General features: G+C 40.7%; 1 protein-coding gene across 4 annotated transcripts in view; it reads left to right on the top strand.

Annotated features, from left to right (window-relative positions):
• DICER1 (dicer 1, ribonuclease III) overlaps positions 1 to 25,269 on the top strand; it is a 108,334-nt gene that overhangs the window by 21,493 nt on the left and 61,572 nt on the right. Inside the window, exons 2-4 of one of the 4 annotated variants that reach the window (XM_090033951.1) lie at positions 557 to 642; positions 13,088 to 13,153; positions 14,243 to 14,338. The gene's annotated coding sequence lies outside the window, so the exon portion shown is untranslated. Of the gene's footprint in view, positions 1 to 556; positions 643 to 13,087; positions 13,154 to 14,239; positions 14,339 to 25,269 lie in introns of all 4 variants that reach the window. The other 3 variants (XM_090033952.1, XM_090033949.1, XM_090033950.1) reach the window with 3 other exon arrangements.

Here is a 25,269-nt window from a genome sequence, read left to right as displayed (position 1 = left end):
TATGATTTGGTATTAATTCTGCCTAGAACTACAGCTGTGGACACAAAGACAGATTTTTCCAACTCATTTGGGAATAAAGAAAGCTGCTGCTCTTGATGTGTTTGGAGGGGGAGTGGTGACTAGTTCATCGATTCATTTTGCTTAATATAAAGAGAGGCTTTTTATTGTTCCATGTATCTTTTTCATAAGTAAGAAGGGGGGGGTGGCTTCAAACACAAGAACTGTGGCTTTCTGAAAATGGCAGCAAGCTATAGTTTTGTTAGCATCTCTTCCTTTTCAGGTCTCACTTTTATTTGATTCTGTCTTAAGGCATTTTGCAGTTTGCTAATTGTGGTATCTGGGTTAGACTGGCTTCAGAAAAATCAGAATTTCTTTTCCTGTTCCTACTCCTTTCCTTTTCATGTCTCTAAAGGCCTTTGTGACGGGTTTTGTTTTCCTTCATAATGTACTGAAAATTAATTGAAAAGCAAGGTGGTTTTAGCAAGTGAACCTGTACCTTTTCCTTCAGGATTAACATTTTACTTCAGTCTAACCCAACCCTCTATTTTTCTGGCAGTCTGGTTGAGATCACGGTGGGAAAGCTGCAGGGCACTCTAAGAACCAGAACCAGCATCATACTACAGAGACCACAACCTGATTCAGGTACAGAGGCAAATGCTGTTAATCAGACCTCACTTCGATACCCACCATAATTGCTCTGTCTTAATCTGAGGCTCTTTGCACTATATATCCCAACTTTTTTTAAAATCTGCAATCAGGACTTGTAGTAGAGATGGTATTTTTTTTATTACCCCAACAAGATTTTTGCAAAAAAATTATTTAATTGCAAGCTTTTGGGCACAAACACCCTTTTTCTTCAATCTTTTTTTCTCCATTCTTTTCTTCAATGCCTGATGAAGGGTGTTTGTGCCCAAAAGCTTGCAATTAAATAATTTTTTTCTGCAGAAATCTTGTTGGTCTAATAAAAATATCATCTCTGCTACGAGTCCTGAGTGCCTTTTCTTCTAAACCAATATGGCTACAACCTGGACACTTTTTTAACTCTGCGCACATTCTTTCGCTAACACCTTAATTCTAGCGTTTCTTCTAGCAGAGAACTTCAGAACTATGTACAATACATGTGCAGCCTGTACTTGACTGACAGCTTAATGGCTGGTTTTAATCTAGTCAATTGAGAAAGGAGGAACTATGGCTGTGTGGGCCACGACTCAGTGAGTCTTTCTGTAATTTTAGGTTTCTCTCAGTCCTGCACATCTGTAGATTCAAAGCCATTTGTAACAGCGTACTAGCAGTAACAATAGTATATTAGCAAACCGTTTCAACATCTCTACTTGCAATATGCCTTGAAATTTGTTAACAAGAGGCATATTTGTTTGTTTGATGTAGAATACCCCACGGTATTAAATGTAACTGTCTCTGTAGTTTGCTTTTATATTTGGATGATGGTCTAAGGCAGTGATGCCCAATCAGGGTGCTGTAAGATCTTTTAAAGGGTGGTGGGGAGGTATGGGGGCATAAGCCAGGGGTGAGGAGATGAATAGATAAGTATAGGCTCATCCCTGCTTGGTTGTTGCCCTCCCCCACTGCCTGGGTCCTGTGCGAGGACTGTACTAAATTTTTTAAATGAAGTGCCATCATTTCACAGAAGCTGTGGAGGGGTGCTTTGAATCTAATACTGTGTGCCATGGTTGAGAACTACTGGCTCTAGTTCTTTCTCTGGTTCAGTCTTGATTTGGTAAATCTGGGATAATATTTAAATATTAGCTATTTTCTTTCCTTCCTGTTTTTATTTGTGATTTCTCTCCCTCCAAATAGTGTGGCTTACCTCTGAAGTACCTATGGACAAATTGCTCCTGAGCTGTACAGCAGAATACCATTGTTCCTTTCCCTTGGCTGTAAAATGGTAGCCAAGGTCAGAAAAAATATTGCCTTAAGTTTGATATAATCCTACTGCCTCTATAATCATGAATTTCAGTGCAATTTAAAGTTTGTAATTGCCAGGTTTCCTCCTCCTCCTCCTAGTTTACCTACAAGTAACTTCCTTTAAGTTGTAAACCACCTGAGTTTCTTCTAGTTGTTCATGGTTCACATGAGCAACCATTAGTACCAGATGCTGATTTCTTCCTTAAGCCATAAGGCCTCTTGAAACTGGAACAATTTATCCTTTTTAAACAGTACAGTGGGGCTGCAAATGGATCTTTAAGACTATTTCCACCCATCCTTTTTATCCCCTGAAGCAAATTGATGTATTGTCCTTTCAGACCTCTCTCTCAGCTGCTATCAGAAGTTTTCATTTAAGGACACTCTTGGTTGCAGGTGTGAAACTAGGCTCACTTTCCTGAAGAGTTGAATCCTTCCATAATCTGGTATAAATAATGGATGGGAATCTCTGAAATGTATTTCTTTCAACTAGATCCAGGTTGCATTTTCAGAATGTATATCCTCTTTAATAGCATTCACTTTATAGAAAGAGCCATATTTAATGTTTAACACTTTAAATTCTAATCTATGATGTAAGTACTCCCTGTTTAAGTATTCCCATTAATTACTTTAGGTATTAATTTTTACACTAAAGGAAAATGTAAATATTTTATCCTTTAGGGGATTAAACACTTGTCTGCATTAGATTTTTGTTACAGTGCATTTCCACAACAGTGAGTCCACAGTGCAATGCACAGCACTAATCTATACGAATAACATACCTGTCTAATAAAATCACCCACAAAATGACCATATTATAACAAACCAGGAGAAAGTCATTAAAAGAGGGTGTTCGTTTTCAGTAGGGTTAGTCATTTTACCGCATCACAGGATCATAGGGAAGTAGGGCTGGAAGGGACCTCAGTCATCTAGTCCAGCATTTCTCAACCTGTGGGTCGTGACCTAAAAGTGAGTTGCAAGAATATATGAAAGGGTTGTGGAAAATGGATCAACAAACTTAAAAAAATTGATTTTCTTTTAAAGGATAAAAAGTGAGAAACCATGGTTTTTCCTTGCAGGCTGGAACCCTGCTGCACATACTCACCCCTGCCCCACACACTGGGGGCCTAGAAATGAGGGGCAGTGGATCGGTAATGAGGGGCACTGGTTTGGGACTGGCCCTCAATATTTACAAATAAGTCCTGGTAAAAAAGATTGAGAACCACTGATCTAGTCCAGCCCATAGCTAAAAGCAGGATCATCCCTGACTGACCCTTCTCAGACATGCTCCTGTCTTTCTTGCTTTCTAAAACTTGCATTGATGGAGATTCTACAACTTCTCTAGGTAACCTGTGCCAATGCTTGACCACAGTCAGAATCATGCTCTTAATCTCCAACCTAAATTTCCTTTGCTGTGATTGGGGCCATTGCTCCTAGTCTTGTCCCCTGTGGCCACAGAAAATTTCTATCCTCTTTGTTATTTCCATTTGGGTATTTGACAGCTATTATCAAATCCCCCCTCTTCCTCCAGTCTCCTCTTCTCCAGACTGACGGTCTGGTTGTTTTGACTTTTTTTATTATAAGTCATGCTTCCCAGGTATCTAGTCACTTTGTCACTCTCTGGTCTCCTTCCAACCTGTCCACCATCCTTCTTGAAGTGTGGGGTCAAAACTGAACAGAGTATTCCTAGTGAGGCCTCCTCATCAGTGCTAAATAGAGTGGAAGAATTAATGCCCTTGACTTGCAAGTGATATTCTTAACACAACCCAGCATGCTGTTAGTTTTTTTTGCTTTTTTTCCAATAGAACACACTATTGGCTTATACTCGGCTTTATAGTTGACTGTACCCCCAGGTTCTGCTTTGCAGTACTGCAACCTAGTTGGTCATTCCCCAGTCTGTATTTGTGCATGCAATTATTTAGTCCCAAGTGCAGGACTTTGCAGTTGTCAGTGTTGAATTTCATCCACTTGATTTTATTTATTTATTTATTTATTTGTGGGAGGGGGCAGGCACAGTTTGTCCAGTTTCTCCACGTTACTTTGAATCCTAGTCCTTCCTCTGAGAAGGCACATGTTGGGTAGAGCTCCAGGCTATCTGCAAATTAGCTAAGCCTGCAATCAATCCCAACATCCAGATCATTAATGACAAGGTTAATACCCAACCCAAGACAAAGTCAGAACTCCGATTGATACCTCCTTCCAATTCTACACCATATTAAAAATGGGCATCATAATGTGCAATTCAATTCCTATTGTAGGTATAGTTAAAAAATGGGGTGTTGTTATAAACAGGGTTTGTTATAATGAGGTTGTACCATGTATCAATGTGTAAGGTTTTACTGGCCCAATATTTTAAAACTGAATTAGTAGTTCAGGGTATTTCCAGAATCTGATTGATTCAATAGGTGCTCAGCAGTTTCAGAAAATCAGAGAACAGGTATCCTGGGGCCTCCCAAAAATAAGGCAGCCAAAATTAGAAGTCTGTGTTTTATGTATATTCACAATAGGAATACTTTTTTCTTCATGATTACTAGGTGCTTGGAGAAGACTTTCTTAGATTGTGAAATTTGCCGCTCCATATTTAATGGATTATAGAGTCGGAAGGGACCCAATGGATCATCGTGTCTGACCCCCTGCCCCTGGCAGGAAAGGGGACCAAGATCAGACAGTGCCAGCCAGGTGACTGTCAAGCATCATCTTGAAGACCTCCAAGTTTTGTGATGGTACCAGCTCTCTTGGAAGCCCATTCCAGATTCTGGCCACCTTTATTGTAAAAAAAAAATTCTTCCTAATGTTTAACCTAAATCTACTATCCACTACTTTGCACCCATTATTCCTAGTTGTTCCCTTACTTGTCACTTGTAATTTGTCACTTACATATGTACAAACTCTTCCTCATATGTAAAAGTCTTAAAATACTTTTACCCTGTTAAGATTAGTGTGCTCTGCTGACTTAAAACACAAGTTTAACTGTCTGAAACAAATTTAGAATGTCTGTTAGAAGGATGTCTTCTTTACAAGGATTAGAAGCTTTCTTCTTGTAGTCTTTCATGCACTGTCATGTTACTCTTTCTTAACAGGTTTATTATCTTTTTGCCATGACTGTGCAGTAGAGGGAAGAACATATTTTTTTTAAATATTTGAAATGTACTGATTTCCACTAATCAGTGAAGTGCATTCTGCTGTAATCCTAAATCATTAGCTTTCTCAGTTAAGAACATTTAAGTACAATGTGCATTGTGCGTAAAAATAGAGGGGAAAATTGTATATTTAGAGAGTATTAAAATATGAGATTTGTGGAGCCTCTTAAAGTTTTATGGCTTTCTTTAGAGCTACATAGGAAGTTTGAAGTTTGCTTTATTGCATAGTACTGTGATGTAAGGATCAACCCAACAATCAATACATCAAAATGTGTGAAGCATTTTTATTATTAACAGCTGAATATGTCCATCTGTTTGGAAAGCAGTTGAGTTGAAGACTTTAAATTAGGATCTGGCAAAGTAACTAAAACTGAAGAGTTGGAAAGACCAAGGGTTGATTGGGATTTCCTGAGGGTTTGCTTAGTCTTATTCTTTCTAATGATTTATAAACGTATCCAAGTTCCTACTATTTACAGGCTCTGTGGGAAGTATAGAAATCTTTTTGGACTAGATTGTTTTGTAAGAACCATTGTCTAATGTTGTTAGTTTAATTTTTAAATTAATTAGATGAGTAGTAAAATAGCTGAAATTTATTGTAGCTCATATATCTTGAGATATGAATGGGTTTAATAGCATGCTTTAAATATTACATCTTTTAAAGTGTAAGTGTGGTTTACAGTGATTGCTTGACTTGCTAAAATATTGTAAGAGCCACTGTCAGAGCAAGGTTGAACCTTTAAGTAATATATACATTAATTGTATTTAATTTTCTAGTAATTTTTTCCGCCCATGGTTTAAAATGAGTTTATATAGTTCTGCTGCCTAAAATGTGTGTTCTTTCTTCAGTCCCCATGAAGTAAGAAATCCCATGGAGGTATTTGAATATGTCCTTGAAATTTATAGGCATAAATGACATAGAGGTTATACCAAGTGAATATTTCTGATAATTTCCTAGGAAAGCAAGTTAGTAATGCAGAGGTCTAAAGCCAAGATAAAAAGCTTTTGTCTTAAATTTAAAACAAAAAATTTAATCCCTCAAAATATGAAATTTGTGTTTCAAACTTCTTTAGAAACTATAGCCTAAAGCAAACTACCAATTCTAAAATCTAATTTAAATGAACAACATATATTTCAATACCTCATGTCATTTTTAATGGTGTGGGTGAGCAGGTGTATATTAAGATATTTTAATATATTAAAAAAAAATGGTAATTGACTTGCCTGAAAGACTTGCACATAACCTTTAAAGTAGGGGTGGACCAATATACTGGTTGGCTCTTGATCATCACTGGCAAAAGGAGAAATGACATTGGCTTTTTTTGATTATTGTAGCTGATAAGGCTGCATGGCTGGACCCCCTGGTGGTCCCCATGCCCTGTTGCCGGCCTATGCCTGCAGTGGGATACAGGTCTTGGCAAGCAGTGGGAAAGGGTGCTCAGCAATAAAGGGACCATTAACTGCTTCTCCTGTGGCCATGGCAACACCATGTGCACAGCAGGGGTTTGAGCACCAGGGCTGCTACGGAGATAGGCTGTGAGCAGGTGGGGTAAGGCGCCGCATGAGGGACACTCGCCTCTGCCAGGCACTGGGTGCCTTTGCAAAAGCGGCTTTTCCCTGGTGGCTGTGAGAGCTTGACTAAACAGGGTCCACCAGTGCTGAGGCCGTGGCATGCTCTGGGGCTCCAAACACACCTGGTGCCACTGTCTGTGTGAGAGTCTACCCTGCCCACTTGGGACAGCAGCATGGGCTGCTTGGGGAGCAGGGCTGCGGGTAGGAGCCAGGGATGAGGGGGCACATGTGTGAGAATAAGGCCATTGCAGCCTTCCTCATCAAGGGCCATAGCAGGCAGGAGGCTTGCGTGTGTTTTACAAATGCAAAACAAACTAAATAAAGGATTATTAATGTCAGTAATTTTAAAATGCCTTGCACTATTACCAAATACTGGTTATTGAATGGGCAGTGGCTGATATGGTTGGTTAAATATTGGCTATCAGTATTGACCAAGAAAATCTTTCAGTGTACCCCTACTTTAAAGTAAATAACTTAAACTAAAGTAATTCTAAGAGAATTACACAGTTCTTGTCTATATGAATTTTTTTCTTCATTACAAGTATATGGATAACTTGTATGGTTAGTGTTTCTTTAGCAGAATAATATTCCAAGTAACTTTGTGTACATAATTTTAAAAACAAGGAATTTTTTGGTTTTTTCTTTCAAAGGGCAAATGCTCACCCATAACTAATATTGATGAACTGCAACATTTTTTCTCTTTTAGTATAAGTGAACATAATAATTTATCACAGAATGAAGATTCACAAACTCTGAATCCTATCATACATATTAAACATGCTTGTTTTAAAATATCTTTTAAGAGCTTATGCTTTCCAACTAATTTAGAAGCAAAACTATTTTAAGTACAAAATATTTGCTAAGGAGGCTTGTTAGGGCCTGATGCAATTTCAGCAGGAGGCAGATTGAGCTGTTGGTTACTGTTGGAAGTCTTTAATTTGGAGTCAGTAGCAGACAGTAGGGAATGTGTAATGCCATTACTGACAACATCTTAGCTTTAGTATTATGAATGTGATGTGATGTTCTTGATGCAAGTATCTCCTCCTGTGCAAATGTATGCATTTACAATACCAGTAATCCCTTAGTTATAGATCTGTTTTCTGTATTGTAGCTCAGTGTCGCAGCTTTTTTGTTCAGCCTTTCTTAAAAATACTTCAAGCGTGTGTTACATTTAAATGGCAGAGAGATTTTGTTAAATAATGTATTTGCTACCAGTTTTTACTTTGGGCTGTCGGCTAGCTTTGTGTAGTCGATCTGATAAATTACTCCTTTGGGTCATCTGCTTATTTCTGGATGGGAAGAATGGAGAACATGAGCACCCACTGCCACCCACCACCTGCTTCCCCCTCTCCCCCCACCAAAAAAAAATCCTGCTTGCTGCCTTTGAAAATATTGCTGAGCTACTGCTGTTGATGTAGGCACAGGTTCTGCCTTTGGATTCATATTGGCATCCCTTTGCATCTTCATGGAGACTTACTTGTTATTGTATTTGAGTTAAGGGACCAGTGTACAAACATAATTGCAGGATATGGGCATAATGGCCAGGTCCACACAAGCAGGGACATGCTTTATAGCGGCATAGATAGTACCAGCACAATTTGTACCGCTACTTTGTGTACCAGTGCACATCCCTATGCATGTTTTGCAGCAGGACACATTATCCTGCTGATCTGCATGCTGGTGGGGTGGGGCTGGCTGGGGCACAGGGTGCATCAGCAGGGGTTAGCCTTCCCCTGCACTGAGCCACCCCATGCTGCAGAGATGGATGAGCAGGCAGCCAAACTCCCCCATCTCTGTGCACTGTGGAGCCCCTGTATCAAAGCGCCAGTCAGCCACAGAGCAGTTGGCTGGGGCACAGGGTGCCTTGAGACTGGGGAGCCAGGCAGCCTTGGGCTGCCTGCTCCCCTGTATCCACGTACCTTAGTGTGGGGGCTCCACTGTGGAGCCCCTGTGCTGAGGCACACTGTGCCCCAGTGGCGAGGCATGCAGAGACAGGGGAGCAGCCAGTCCAAGGCTGCCTGTTCCCGTCTCAAGGCACATTGTGCTCTAGCCAGAACAGATGCTTGGCACAGGGGCTGCACAGTGCACAGAGACGAGGGAGCAGACCGCTGTGGACTGCTTGCACACCCATCTCTGTTTTTCCTAGTGCTTGCCACTTTGGCATGGTTTGTGCCACTTCTTTTCTGAGTGTGTGGTTTTTTTGTTTGTTTTTTTGCTGCTTGGAAATCCTGGTAGCAAGTTTTGCCCTGGTGCTGCAAATTAATCAGTGCTCAGCGCTGCTAATGTGCAACTGGTGTGGTTTGTGGCACTAGAATGAGGTTTGCAACGCTACAAGCCACACATGCCTGCACCTCTGGATCCAGCCAGTGAGTTAAGATTATCAGTTACAAATGTTAAATGCAAAATTAATGGTTTACTGGGAAACTTGTGTGACAGTATTAGGGGGGAAATGCCTGATTTCAGGCTTTAAAGCTGATGCTCTATTTAAAAACAACAAAACGGGTTTTAATTAATTGTGTAAGAATGCAATCCCTCATTTAATTCTATGATTACACTTTTTTCTGTCAATGTTTGAATCTAACTGCTGATTTTAAAAAAAACATGGATTTTTTTTCAAAGTGTAGCGTTGAGATTTATTTTTTTGAAAATCATATTTGTGACTGGGCATCCCTTTCCTACTGGATTGAGATCTTGCTTTTTTTCTGACTGTGACAGGGTCAAGTTAAGGCTGGGTCTCAACATCGGCCCACTTACTTGTCTATGTGGGCAGTCCACCCAACCTTTCCTGCCACAATTTGCTGTTTGATAAACTACTGTAAAATGCTGGAGGCTGCCCATTTTAATGCTCCAATGCCAGGGGGCATTGTGCACGGTTCCATACCGTCCCTACATGGTGTCCCGTGCCTTGCAGATGGCATCGTAACTTGATCAGAATTCTGGCCCGAGGCTGGCCTAACTCTGTCCCTTGCTGGACCTTGTATTCTGGTCATGTACTCTGCCTCCTCTCACAGAGCCTCTTACATACTACCCCCCACTGTGCCACTCAACCCACTCTGCTCCTTTTGAGTGACCCCCCCCCCCTCCGGTCATCAGGCTTACTTACTCTCACGTTGGCTGGTACATAGGAAGCACCTTCAGGTTACTCGAGTGACACCAACCTTAGGCCCTGCCCTGGGCAGAGCTCAGCCTCTAAGCACTTGTTGGGCAACTTGGTCCTGTTGTCCCTCACGTGGGAGTTGGCCCGTGCACTGCCCTTCAGGCTGCCCCAGCAACCCTACTCAGCACACCCCCTGGTACAGACCTTCGGGTCACCCTATGCAACCCTGCTCTGCGCCCACCAGTACCCAGTCCTTCAGGCTGCAGCAGCACACCCTACTCTGAGTAAGCCACACAACTTGTGTCCCACTCACTTGGGGTCACTCTTCCACTGCCTCCTCTCTGGGACCCCTGGGATCTTACACCCCTGCAGGGCTCAGGTCCTTTTCTCTAGGCATGCTTGACTCCACCTCCATCTGTTCCCATTCATAATTACCCACTGAGCAGTGGGGACTGGGTTTATAAGGTATCCGTACCTGCCTTTCACTGGGGAGGGAACTGGTCTGGCATTTCTGGGGAGCTGCCCTGCCACAGGCAGATTCACCAGACCATCCTTCCCCAGCAGGGTACAGTTTCAAGTTGTAGCCAGGACCAGGACCCTCCAGCCATCCCCATAGCTCCTACCCTTACCTCCAAGATGTTCTGAACGGCAGCTCAGCCAAGTGTTGTTATTCCAGCTGCCGCAGTCCTGAGAGCCTGAATCTAAAATGGAAGCAGCTCAGCCCTTTCCTCCTATCCCAGGGCTTTCCTCTAGTCATTTGACTGCCTCACTAGGGCTGGCCCACACCTGTAGGCTTCCCTGCTTCCTGCTCTCCAGCTTTAAAGTGGCAGGCACCAAAGGTGCCCAGCCACACTGACATTGTTCAGATGTTCAGAAAACAATTATCCACAATGTTTATAGCTTCTGGCTAAGAATTGCGTATTAATCAGAGGATTAGAAGACACTTCCAGGGCCATCTGATTCAACCCCCTGCATATAGGTGTAGGATTTGCTGTTCTTAAACTATCTTAGATAAAGTTTCCAGCCTGTCAAAGCCTAACGTTTACCCAGCCTCATACTGAGTATTTCCAGAATAAGAGATGCAACAACTTCCATAGGCTACTTGTTCTATTGTATTACTGTTCTTAGTATTAGGAAACTTTTTTAACCTGAGATTGAATTTACATTTTCTTTAGGTAGGATACGTTAATTTTTCATCACCCAACTTGATGCCTGTAGAAATGCTTAATTTTTTCAACAGATAGGTGATTGACACTGAAAATCTGTTACCTTCAAAAGAATGTTCCAATAGATACCCCAAGTTAGGAATCACTTTTGGAAATTTTAGTTTCTGTATTTAATTATAGTAATTTGTAGTGCATAAAATACTTTTACTTGCATAGAAAATTGCCTTATATTGGTGTCAGTTAGACTTGTACAATGAATTAAGTGCTTGTAGTAGGTTTCAGTGTTACGTAATTCTTAATAACTTTTGCTATTTATCCTACCCTTTTTTTAAACAGTTGTGAATGTTTTTCCTAGTTTTAACGTGCTGGAATAGAACAAGTTGTAAATTCATTTTCTTTATCTGCAACAATAAAGAGTACATATATGTTGTCTCTTTTTAACTCAGAGAGGCTAGGATTTCTTAGGGTGATATCTTTTTTTAGATCAACTGCATAGTTAGGATAGAAATGCAAGACATGTCTTGCATTCAAAAGCTTGTCTAATTCTATTCCAGCTATGCAATTGAACCAATAAAAGATACCACCCTAAGAAATGCTTGCCTCTCTCGCATAATTTCTAGACCATCACAGCTACAGTGTCATTCTAATACTGCCATAACTCTAACTCTGACTGTTTAAAAATGTCAGAGTTTCTCATTGTGTTCTTTTAACACGTTTCCCACTTACTGTAGATTGGATGAGTGTTTTTTTTTCACAAAATGTGATGAAAGAGATCTTACTGTAAAATCTATAACACTGAAGCAAAGGAGAGTCGGTTATGTTGTTTGCTGTGGTAACCATTAGCTATTCCCATTGTTTGGCAATGATCACTGGCAAGCTGCAGATGCCTTTGGCCTTCAGACAGGAAGGATTGGCTGTCTGCTGCAACAGGCCTTTGTCCAAGTGGGTGCACCAACACCATTTAGATGCTAATGTGGTGTAAGCTTGCTGTTTTGTATTAGAACTTGACCGAGTCTCTGGTATGTGGCCTGTCTGGCTATATGTTAGCTTCAGCATTAAAAGAGCCTGCCGTGCTGAAGATGGAAGGGATTGCAATTCATCCAGGTTCATCAATAAGATGTTCAATCTTTTGTTTTACAAATATTTTGAGTTAGATCAAAATAAGTTGTCAGAGGATTTTTCATTAACCCATACTACTTTATCTCCATGCTACCTTAGTAAGTCTGCTACAAATGTTCATATAAAGGAGAGATTTTGCAGTGTAAAGTAATATATAAAATTGGATGTAATGCTGAAGAATTGCAGCATTTTCTATTCAGAGTAGCACATAATTGAAGAGTGAGTGGGTAGTGATGAGGATTAGAAATAGTAATATAGTTTACTACCTCTAACCCAAAGCAGAGATTCTTTTTGTCCTTGTAGAGAAAAAACTGTTTCTATTTTAAATATTCTATAGTAGACTTGTCAGTTTTACTAGATGGAAAACAATGTTTTTTAAAACTGAAATATATTAAGAACATGTGAAATATCTTCATGGAAAGGCTATATACTACTTCAATAGAAACTGCTAATAAATTGATAATTGACAGATTAGAAATAATAGGAATCAATTATTTGACTGTTTAGGCCCAATTATTGTATGTATCCAAATATTTTCTGTACTTTCTGTGAAAGTGTGTATATAATGTACGTTATGAAAAGGTATGTTTATATGCCACAGAAAAATGGATTAACAAGATGCCCTGGGATTTAAAGCTCATTCGTGTAAATAAGAAGAAGAAAATGAAGTAATAACTATGTTTGCATTTACTTAACCACCGTAAAACTAATGTGTGCCTAAAGCTGTTTAAAGTGTGATGAATATTAGGTTTCTTTAAGTTTTCATTTTGGTAATAAATGAAACACGGTGAAGTGAAAAAGAAGCTCTGAAGCTAATTGGACTCGACTAGCAATTACTTTAGCAGAAAAAACAGAAAATATGCAAATATCTCTGGAGTACTCTAGGGTTGATCTTTCAGACGATCACTGTCTGCATCTCAGGCCAAAAAAGGACACATGACAATTAGATTTTGAAGGACCATGTGCTGTTGCTACAGCGCTAAATATTATAGTACAAGAAAGCAGACTGCCACATGGCATGATTGATTTTTATAGGAGTTTGTGTAAAAATGTTCTCTTTTTATATTGCCTTTTAGGTTACCTAGGGTGAAACAAAATTACAAGCTTGGAAACTCTGGAAAAGCTCAGTATCAGCATTCAAGGTAAAAATGAACATGGTTATATAATCTTTAGGAGTGTCCTTTTTGTTAACATTATGAAAACTTACCAAGGTAGGCAGTTTCGTAAAGGTCCATTTTGAATTTCAAAGCAACAGTAGAGCTTTTAAAAAAAAAGTCTGACTTCTTGTGTGATTGCTTCAGTTGGTATTGGGAATTTTCATGTAACTACCTACCCTTGTTGCCTCTTTATGAAGGGTAGATATAGTCATGGATAAATAAGGTAAACTTTCTGGTTAGATATTATCCATATTTTTGTTTCAGATGTATTTTTGTATAACAGCATATATGCTTTTATTAAATAATCCTGTGTTTAATTTTTAAATGATCATAGTTTTAAAATTTTATGCTTCTAAAATTAATTCCAATACTATCTTTTCTTTTGGATAAGATGCTGTCCAATAAGTTTTCAAACGTATTGAAATATAAATGTATAGGTGGAAATAAAGTACTTTTAAAAAAAGTCAGTGCACTTAATTGAAACTTGAATTAACTTGTTTACACTATCTTAAATTGAATTCCTTTGTTTAAAACCTGAGCATGAAATGAAACAAATTTTCCTTATTTGTGTGCACCTTAAAAATGGCATAAGTAGAATGTAATGGAACTATAGCATTTTTCCTGTAGTTGTAGTTCAGAATGACTGACTAATAACAGAAACCTAGTGGGGTTTTTATTCGCATTGTAGTTAAAGGTTTTTTTGTAGTTTGTGTTTTAGGCTTTTTATTTAAAACGTTCAATTTCAAGCTGTGTCTTCCTTATTTTTCTTTCAAATCTTGAAATAATTTTTTTCAAAACTTGATTTTTTTTGATTAATCTGATGCTTTCTATTAAAGAAAAGACTAGAGAATATCTTCTTTCAGCATAGGTGTATAACAGAATGGCTCATCCTGTCCAACGTGACTTATTTTGAGATCTTCATAAGCATTCATGATGCCTTCATATTAACCTTTAATTTACCTTTTTATATTAACAATTTTGACCACAATAATGTAGATATTCTTTTGTATCTTATTTTAGCATCTTTATCTTTAAATTCTGCTCTGTTTATTAACATTTCTTTTTTCATAGCAGAAGCTTGCAAATAATGTAATTGACCTATCAGCTGATAACATGATGTCAAAATGCAGTTCAGAGAACACAAACACAAAGGTCTCAGAAATTAAAACGGTAAGCCCATCCTTTAGTATGAAGAAAAATTGATTGCTATTATGTTTGTTTGTATGAAGACAACTGCTAGCATTTTGTTGAACATCTTTAAATGGCCAAGCCACTCGAAAGACTGCTTCTTAGAACCACCACCAAGGGCCAATTTAAAATTACGTAAGTGTGTGTGTGTGTGAGAGAGAGAGTAATAAGAGGGTAATTTTATTTTTTTCCATAAGTGCTGACACTTTTGTAAAGCAGTCTAACAAAAACAAAGATAAATGATCCAATAAGTTTTGTCATGAAATGTAAACCTTTTTACATTTTTTTATGAAACGGAATATGAATGTAAATATTTTCATGAATTTAGATTTTAATTCAATGAATTTAAACACTTCTGGGGTTGTGGTACTAATGAGTTATGATCAGAAAAGGAATCTACTTCAAAAATAGAATCTAGTCAGTTTTGGTCCAAGCTGAAAGACATGCAAGGAAGTCAAAAGCGTAAAGTAGGAAAAATAAAATATACCTTTAAAACTGAAAGTATTTTTAAGATGGTATTAAAAAATTACAGATTTTTCCCTCAACTTCATATATCACTGAAGCAGAAGAAATTGCTATCCAAATTAGATTTTGTAAAAGAGAAGAAAAATTTTTAAGCTTTTGGGGTTTTTTTAAAGTTTTTCCAGAATAATTTTTCAGATGAGAACAAAGTTTTTTTTTTAAAGTTTACTTCAAAGTAAATCCGTGTTATTAACTAACCCAATATTCTACTCAGCTGCTGTGTGGTGCAGATGTACTCTTTTAGGTCCTGTGACTGATGGGAGCCAAGACTGCTCTAACTTACACAAAGGCTTTGGACAGATGTAATTTCAGCCGCTTTAAATAGGGAGGTGGGGCTGCTACATGGGAATTAACATGATTTATTATGATGTAACTTTTACATCTTCATGGTCCTATAGGAATATACATATGCTTAATCCCTGCATTTTTAATACTTCATGAAACAGAGTTAAAATTGCTCCAATTTTGGTGCATTTAAACTGCTATAGAAGCATACAGATATAACAAATTGTAGCACCTTATGGCAGTATCATTTGATATTGCTAGAGTTGTTGCATCTGTGCCCTGCCACCAGCCTCGGAGGTCTAGAACAGTATGCATCAGCCATATACTCTTGTGCTTTGAAAATATTACTTCCCTGGTCCAAATGACACAAAGGGAATTTTATAGCCATCTCACTGCATTTCCATATTGACAAAAGTCCTGATTATATTAATATTAAGAGTGCTTTACTCAACACAGTTTATTTCACTTAGGGAAATGGTATTAGATATAGAAGCCAAAGCAGTATTTTGTTGGTGAATGTTGCATATAGAAGTAGAAAAAATCACAAGTAGAGCTACTTGGGCAGACATTTTCTAGGGTAGACCTGGCTTTAAGCCTCAATTTTCCTTTGAATGTAGGGTGAAGGATTTTGAGGGTCACTAGTTCCCTGAAACTCTTAGGGTGTCTTTACATGTGCTCCAGGGATGTGGAGAGGGCGCTTTAATTAGAGCAACTCTTGGGAGCTGCTTTAATTAATAAGCTCCCAGCATCTCATGTATTCAACATCATGCTTGTTTGACGAGCTTTAGTTAAATCACTCCTGCCGCCAGTTTGAAGTACAGGGATGCTGGATACATGAGATGCAGAGGTTGCTGGAGTGTGGTAATGACAGCATATCGGATAAGGTGTCCCGCATGTCTACAGGTACCCATAAATTCCAGAATATTGAGCATTTCAGAAAGTCAGGAAGTTTGTCAGGAACTCCAGTTAAGAGGTCTACAGTGGTTATAGAAGAAGCTCTTCAGAAGCAGGTCTGTCGCACATGATTTTCAGTATAATCCTGATCTTAGAGTTCTGCTTGAGCAATAAAGGTGGCCTAAGATTGGCTTGTAGTGCTTATTGAGAGAACAGTATTCTGGTTATATTACTGCTGTTTATACAAATGGTAGAATGTACCAGTCTCGGGACATGACAGTTTTTAGTGGAAGAAGATGATTCAAAATAAAATGGATTACTTTGAGAGAAACCATCTTGGGTTTCTGAGTATTTCAGCTATAGTATTTTTTGTTTGCACTTAAGTTTTAAGAAAGCAATCCCTTAACTCCTAAGCTGTTCTAAGAGAACTGGAGGAGCAGACAGAAAACAAGGTCTTCCCTCTGAAATGTACTGGTGGATGGCTTAAAAGGGAAGTTTCATACAATTATGTTATAGGAGTTAGAGGTAAGAAGAACCTATTTTAGTTTATCCAGTCCCTTTCCCGTAGTCAGTTTATTTGACCCTGGTTCCTTAGTTTAACTTTTCCAGTTACAAACGAAACTCTTGACTTTGCACTTTGGAATCCTCTGTAATGAGAGTTTTTAGCTTTTAATTTTAGATTTGTCCAAAAAATGGTAGGAAGCAAGTGAACCTTTCCCTGCTCCATCTGGTTATTGTTGAGATTTTTCTCCAAGGTTATAGAGATTCTTTCATGCAAGATTTATACTTCTTAAGTAAAAATCCAAGTTTTATCTCCCTAAGGAGGCTGAAATTTCAGTGCTGTTGGAGTATCATACGTAGAGTTCAGTAGTAAATAAAGTAAAAAAAAAAAAAAGTACATAATTTGACTCTCTTAAAAATAGGTGAAAATATGTTGCTTTCATTAAATATTCATATTGTGCTAGATGCCTTGTGTGTAGTGGGCCATAAATTGGGCAAAGTAGAAATTATTTTTGTGCCACAGTGCTTACAGTCTAAGTAAAATACTTGAAGAAGTAGTACAACACAACTTCTTTCCAAATTTTTGCAGCAGCTGAAGTGGAACACTTCCAGTGAGTATTTCTCATTCCATGGCTTAATGTTTAATTTCATCTGTTGATGCTAAGCTTTCATTACATTTTTGTCCTTGGTATGCAACAGAAGGAATATGCTATTATTTTAGCTTTGTCCAGACTTTATTTGAAATGTTGTAGTTCGTAATTTATTTTTTAAGAGAAACACGGTGTTCTAGAATGCTTTCAAAAGAAATGTATGGTGGGAGTTAGTTAAGCAGAGATTTTGCTCATGTTTTTGTTTAGGAGAGGGCTCATTTGCTTTTATATTGGCCTGCTAGATCCCTTCCTTGAATACTTTCCTCAACATTTGAGAGACTTATTTAGATAATAAACTGGAAGTTTGTTGGGCAACCAAAGTCTAGTTCTACATTAAGAGAGAACTTTTTTTACATCATTACAATTCCATTAGATAGAAAGGAATTGAATATAGGAATTCTCCTGTATTTTGGGTAAGTGCTATAATCACCAGCATATTTGCTAAAGGGTGGCTAGTAGCCTTTTCATTACCATAGTTTCTATCTTCTGAAAAAAAGTATTGATTGATTCTTAGTTCTTGAAGGGAAGCTTATGAGCACCTGCCTTTTTGGAGGAGTGGCTATTTCTTCCTGCAAATACCAAAGTAAGGCACATAAGCCCCAGAGTGAATGGGTTTAATGTTGGCTAGCTTTAGGCACAGTGCTGACTTGAGGCAGCTCCCCAGTTAACATGCCAGTTGTTTTGGATTCCATTCCTAATCCTACTCATGTATTATATAGGGAACTTGGACACCTAACTAGACTCCATTCCAGAAAAATTATGGATTGCTGTGCTCAGCTCGGTTTCCAAGTCCCTTTTTGGATCTAGCCATTAGCATTATACTGTAAACCTGCATATAGTGACTAGTATTCACTTCAGATTCAGATTTGGCTGATTCGGGGGGACAATGATTCGATTTGGTGATTCGAATCACTGTCTGGAATCAATTTCAGCCGAATCTGATTTGGAGATTCGGCCACTGCTGAATCAGCCAAATCTTCAAATCAAGCAGTCCCCATCCCCCGCCTGGTCTCCCAGCCCCATCAGTGGCTGCCTTGCCCGGCTCTTTTTTTTTTTTTTTTTTTTTTTAAAGCTGGGCACTCACCGGCTACTGCCAGGTGGGCCCCAAGTGCCCCTTACTACCCTGTGCTGCATGGGGGGGCTCTGCCACGAGACCCCAGAAGCCCCGACTGCCAGTGCTGTAGCCGATGCATGCAGGGCTTTTTTCTTTTTAAAGAGCTAGGAGCTGGGGCCAGGCGGGGCAGCTATTGTTAGGGCTGGGAGACTGGATAGGGGATGGGGGCTTGTGGCAGAGCCCCCTATGCAGCCCTATTATACTGCATTTATGTGTTGAAAGTTATCTCTGATTCCCTTTTGAGGGGTTAACGTTGAAGTCTTTAAAGTTCTTTTAGCGTTATTCTCTCTCTCTCTCCCTCCCTCTGTTTCTGTATACATGCACATTTTGTATGTAAAATCTTTATAGGAAATAAGGCAGATGTAACTGCAGCCAGAACTAAAAGCTACTGTAGGGATATAATGTAGGGATAATCATGAGAATAGTTTCTCAAATGGAAACTGCAAGGGAGACCATTTGCATAGGAGGTAGTAGTTTGAGCAAGGTACTAGAGTCTGCACATTTTGCAAGAAAAAGCATTGTAGAGTCCTTTAATAATCAGGGATCTGGGTTTTCTGTTTCCTTTGGAAAAATGGAGAAAGGTGGATTTCCCCTTTTGCTGAAGGAAAATGCAGATTTTTCGTTTTAGTGGAGATGCACGCAGATTTCTGAAGTTTTGCAAAGAGCTCTCTGCAGGCTGGCAGAGTTCCAGCCTGCAAGGGGGCTAGGAGGGAGCAAGAGGAGTATGGTCGGGCAGGGGGCACCATGTGCATGCATATGCACACAGCTCCCAGGCAGTCTGGAAAGCAGCTCCCACAAGTAAGGGGATGGGTACAGCGGAGAGGATTGAGGCCCCCATAGGGAGGGAGGGATAGAATTGGGCAGGGCTGGGGCTGCTGCCCAGCTGAAGGGTACGTGGGGCTTGGGGTTCGGGACTGCATGGGCTGTAGGGCCCAGTGGGGAGCAGGACAGGGCTGTGGACAGCTTGTCCAGGGGGTGAGGGGAATGGGGCTGATTCCCTGCTGCTTTATGCACTCCTGGAGCAGCAGGAGGGACCCGTGCCCCCTAGATCTGTATGCATGGTGATGGCGGGTGCCTGCTGTGGGTTCGGGTTCCCACCCTGCTGCCCTCCCAGGGCCTCCGCAGCCTGGTGGATGTGACCCAGCACTGCAGGGCACAGGGGCTGTGCAGGAAAGCTGCTTGCCACTGTGAACTCTATGCTGCCCTGGTGAGGCGTCCTCTGTGGGGGGGCGGGGAGGCTGGGCTCCATGCTCTGCTCTACTGCAGCAGCTGCTACCTTCTGTCAGAGGCAGGGGGCTGTGGACCTGGGTCCTTGGCCCCATAGCCCTGGCAGCTGGAGGCCCCCTTCAGCAGGGCTGGGGGCAGGGGACTGTGGGTAGGAGGCAAGGGGTCATCAGCAGAGCTGGGGGGCTGTGGGTGGGAATGAGAAGCTTTTCATTTTAATCATGGATTTTTGGTTTTTTATCAGATAACTTGTGAGATTTTTAAATCGTGGAAAGCCAGGATCCATGTTAATAATTGACTGGTCAGGATCTTCATTTTTACATCTGGCCTAAAAGGCTTCACCTCCAGAAATACAGTTGCTCCTCTACTGATCGTATTAAGTCATTACTTCAGTATTACTGTGAAAGGGAATACCACCCAATTCATCACTATTGCACTTTGCAGCATCTGTATTTTCTTTGGATCTCTTCCAGTTAACAAGACTGCTTAAGTTCTAAGGTTATACACAAAGTAGTATGGCTGTTAAATCAGCAGGGCTGATGGACCGAAAACAGTTGTTTTCATATGACGGATGAGTTTGCTCTTAGTGCTGCTTCTCTGCTCTGTTCTTATGAGCTAGGAGGAAACAAGACTTCAGCTTTCTGCACCTGATGGAAAAACTTCTTCCCATCTCATTTTGGCTTCAGCAGGTTCTTTGGGGCTTCCTTTTTGACTTCTGTTAATTTACGAAGTAATATACAAGATAATCATTAACAACTTTGCAGGTATGTTTGCTACCTACACTCACCTGACTAGTTAGCTATTTTGACTTTGTTCAGCTGTTTTCTGCTTTCCTTCTTGGTTAGTTTTTGGGTCAGTTAATTCTTGTCTGTATTCTGAATGTGAGTTCTTCGTTGTTGAAAGTTTCCAATTAAACCTTTTATATTTTTCAAATGCACTTTTGTTTCCTTGGGTTGTAGATGGTCCTGTACTTTTTCAGTCTATTAAAAACTTGCTATTTTTCCTTGCTGTTGAAATGTTGAAGGATATAATACTTCATTAATTCTAGTTTACTTTTACATCACCTGTGAACTTAAACAGATCTCATAAGCTAAGCAAACATGAGCCTGGCCTTTACTTGGTTGGGAGAGAGAGAGAAAACGTTAGTGCTGCAGAGGTTGGTGATTCAGAGGTGGCATTTTTACACCCAAGGTCCATATCTGTACTTATTATGATGTTCTGAGGAGTAAGCTATTGTAGGTGCCATGTACATGATGAGAAAACAACTCAGTTGCCTGTTTTGTGGTATCACACACAGCAGTTTCACAATAAACCTTGTTAGAATGGAAGGTGGTGGTTGTCACAGAAGTAATAGAGGGGGGGGAAAAAGTTCACTTATAGTAATGATTTCATCCCTGGTAATTTAAACTGAATAAGTAATTAATTCTTCATTTGCTCTCCAAAAATGGTTTGAGGCCAGGGGCAGGCAGTTATTTCGGACAGAGGGCCTCTTGCTGAGTTTTTTGGAAAGCCACCAAGGGCCACAAGACAGACAGGCAGGGGCAGATAAATATTAATTTTCTAAACTTTTTAGGGGCCCTGCGGGCCGAATAAAATGGCCTGGTGAGCCTTATTTTGCCCATGCCTATTGTCGGCTCTGGTGGAGAGTAATTGCTATATTTTGATCCCAGAAATCACTTTGTTTTGAAAGCAGTTATCACTTTTACTTGAAGACCTAAACATCAAACAGAATAAAATGGAAGCTTCAGAACAAATGTAAGTTTCACATCCTATTTTAGACAGAACTGAAACCAGTGTTTTAAAATATGTAGTCAATTTTTTTGTTTAAATGCTGTTCCTGAAAACTAGTCTAATTATCATGTTATCATGGATGGGTATGAAAGAAGAGAGATGCTACTTCTCACTTCCTTTCCATCTCAACTCTGCATTCACATTCTCACAGTCTCACTTGCTTTTCTTCTTAATTCTTTTTGGTAGACCTAGCCAGCGGTTTCATGGGTCTGTTCCCCATTATTTCTATTTTGGAAGAAAACATCAAATAGTTAGTGAAGAGAATTGGTAGAGTGGTATAATCAACAAGTAGGATACATCACTGATTCAAGATATGGTCTATTTCAGTTGCAAGTTGTTGAGCTGGGTACAGGAATACCTGGATAAAGTGCTGCGGCGTGTTATACAGACTGGTCCATTCTGGTCTTGAGGTTTATGAAAGGTGAACCTAGACATCATAAGTAATTATACTTCCACCTGCTAATAAGTAGCAACTGTGTTGATTCACAAAAATAGATGGAGCCGGTGGCATCTTAAGGTGTAGCCATGCAAGAGGGCTCGATGTGTAAAGAAACCTGTGGAGAACAGACTATACCATATTATATCCCTTGGAATGTAGAAGAAGGGTACATGTAAAATTAGAGGTCAGTCCCATCTGTTAACTCGATGAGACAAGTGGGAAACTTTTCTTGATGATTGTGGGGACCGAAGTCAATCTAAGTTTTTGGAAAGGTAAACTTTTTAATTTAGATGTAAAATTACTAGCCATTGTGAAGATAATTTCAGCCTGTTGGTATCAAAGCTATAAATGTCAGTAGGGCAGGTGATGCCTCTTTGCTTTCTTTGAGCAGTAAAGTACCATTTTACATTTGGAAGTAATGAAATATTACTGTCATTCTTGAGGACCCTCCCCCAAGCTTAGGAAAGTGAGGATGAGTAGTAGGGTCCCTTATGTTCATAACAGTTGAGAACCACCATGAGGGCAAAAAGACGGAAAACTCCTTCCCATTTAATTACTGTATTTTACAGTGTATGTGTTATCATGATGTATAAGTTGACCCCATATTGCTGTACAAAAAAGGTAGGATTTTTGTAAATTTGTTCTAGAAGTCGACCTTGCCTCAGTATGCGAGATGCTGGTAGCCTGGGCAGGCTCATGGGAGGGGTGGTGTGCTGGCTGGCAAGTTCCTGGGAAGCTGGATCAGGCAGCAACTGGCCTGCTGGCAGCCCACATGGCTGACCCCAGGGGGACCTCTGCGGTGGAAGGAAGGACTGGGGCCTGCCAGAGTTCAGGGCCTTCCCAGCCCCCTGGCAGCTCACCGCCCAGCTGTGAGGCAGGCAGGAAGACTCTGTCAAAAGCAGGATTGGGCCTCTTGCTGCTTCTGCCTTCAACAGACTCCTGCTGCCGGAGAAGGGGCCGGCATGCCCAACGGGCAGCGCAGGGTGTTAGGCAGGGGGGAGACTAGGGGTGTCAGACAGGGCCAGCCTCCCTACTGCCACCCCTACCTAAGACCCTGTGCTACCCATGGGGCATGCTGACCCCTGTCCAGGCAACACCAGACATCCTGCCAGCCTCAGGAGCCTGTTTTAAAGCAGAAGTAGCAAGGGGCCCGATCCTTCCTGTTGCGGAGCTTTCCTGGCTGCCCCAGGGCTGGGGGCTGAGCTGCCGTTGGGTCGAGCTGCCCCTGAGCTGTAGGGGTGGTGGAGGCCCAGTCCTTCCCTCCAAAGTGTCAGTGCCTTTTGTGACCAGTTGGCCAGGCTGCCAACAGGCCATGTGCTGCCCAAACTCCCAGGGGATTTCAGGTAGCACCGCTCACAGGGGATACTGTAGAAGTCAAGGTTGAATTTTAGAGTTAAAAATTTGGCTTCAAATCTCAGCTTGTATGCTGTGAAATACAATACCTCATTTTTATCAGAAATGAGCCAACTTGGGGATGACCTGAAATATGAGGCCTTCAAGCAAGGTTCCTGGAGATTGGTAGAAATCTCAGCATTTTTTGCTTGGGGCTTGGAAGTGTCATGGAAGTGAGATTTGTTCATTCGAGTATTTGAGCAGGGCGATGTTCATCATCATCATCTTGTAGAAACCTTCACATGTGATGCCTTCTTATAATCTTTACTATGTAAAGGTATAGTAAAGACTTCCAAAAATAAGTAGTTTTCTGATCTTGTAGTACTCAGACTTTGAAATGTATTAATGGAGAGTAATGTTTTCATTAAGAGAGAAATAAATCCCTTTTGACAGATTCTTAAAGCCTCTTTGAAACTGAAACCATGACTGACTGTAAAACAGGAGTGTCAAATTTGTTGTGGACTGGATCTGAACCACAGGGCTTCCTATGGGTCAGGTGATGTGTAAGGAGCACTAGCGAGCCCTGTGCTTGCTGGAGCTGTTTCAGTATGGGTCTGGAACCCAGGGAGTTAAGCCTGCTGCTTGTTCTGCCAGGGACAACTGAAAACTTTGGGCATTTATACATGCATATTTTTGTGCCAGGATGTGCTGGAGATCCAGCGCCTCAGAGCAGACTCAATCAAGTCTGCTCCCCATGTGAGCTGATGCATACTGCGCTGCATCACGTGCAGTGCATAAGAAGTGAAATGCATGTCAGCGCATAGGAAACGGTGGAAGTGCTGCTGCCGTTTTCTCAGCGCTGATGTGCATTTTGCCACTTAAACAACTGCATGTGCTTTGGTGCTTTGGTCTGAACATGTGTACAAATGCCTCTTGATTTTTAGTGATGGAAGTGGCAGGGGGTGAGTAGCATCTACTCCCTGGATTCTGGAGTTGTGCTGAAACTTGGGATCGACACCACCTCTGCAGCTCAAGTGGCTGCAGTGATGAGCCCCTGCAGGCTGAATCTGACCTGTAGAGATGGGTGGGCTAGCCTGTGAGGAGTTCTGTGGGCTGTATGTAAGAGACTCTTGTGCTAAAAGAAAAATGGAGAGCACTCTGTGAAGAGTCTGTCAATTTTGAAAGCATCTTGGTCATTGGCAAGTGACTTTTAAAGAGAACTTAAAGGTCAGAATTTTTTAGCAAGTCTTCTTTATGTATTTCAGTGAGGGTTTTTCATGCAAAAAACATAGTCAACTTAAGGTAGAGAGTCCTTGGCTCCACTCCTACCTCATTTTGAACCACGCTTTATCTTTTCAGAGTTATGTTGTCTTTCTTTTCAAACCCTGATCATTTGAACTTGCTAAAGTTAGTGTCATCAAATGTTATCAGTATTGACCTGTAGTTGATTGTGTGTATGTATGTGATCTTTCCATTAAAATTGCTTTTTGGCTTTGGATTAGAAGCTAAGAGCCCACAAGCCCAAATCTCCCTTTTTCCACAGAGTGGTTCCTATCCTTGTGTGTTTCATAGTCTGCTATTGAGCAGGACCTTTCATGTCATATATCAAGATGTAGCTGATAACAGAACCAAGTTCCTCCTCTGATGGTGTAAAGTCTGTATATTGCTTCTCAACAAAATTGAGCTAAAGCTCTGTGCTTGCTTGTGTTCTTGATACATTTGGGCTATGCCTGTATACACCTACAAATCATGTTAAGATATACAAATAAATCACACTCAGTTTGTTCTATAGGACAGCCATTTGATTACGGTCCTGAAAGAGGGCCCAAGAGAATTGATCTGAAAACTTGGAGCAGGATGTGAAACGCATCATTTAATTAACCCAGGGCTGTTCAACTGGTGATCCATGAGAGGTTCCCCCTTTGTGTTACTCCCATAATCACTCCAGCTGCTGCTTCATCCAGGGCTTCCAGGCTTCAGCTCCCTTTCTCATTGCAGGGGGTGGGGTGGAGCAGGGTAGCAAGATGCAGCAAAGCCTGCAGTGCTGAGGTAGCCTGTGGCACTGTGCAGCAGGGGAGCCTGCAGGTGAGGAGAGGGTCACCCACCTGTGCACACAGTGCAGGAGTTGGGAGAGGAGCTTCCTATGTGAGTGGAGGCAGGT

Source organism: Crocodylus siamensis, chromosome 2 (genome assembly GCF_052110815.1).
Source record: "Crocodylus siamensis isolate JL-2025a chromosome 2, ASM5211081v1, whole genome shotgun sequence".
NCBI lineage: Eukaryota > Metazoa > Chordata > Crocodylia > Crocodylidae > Crocodylus > Crocodylus siamensis.
Note: the sequence above shows the minus strand (reverse complement) of the source record. Positions and strands in the feature narration are given on the sequence as shown.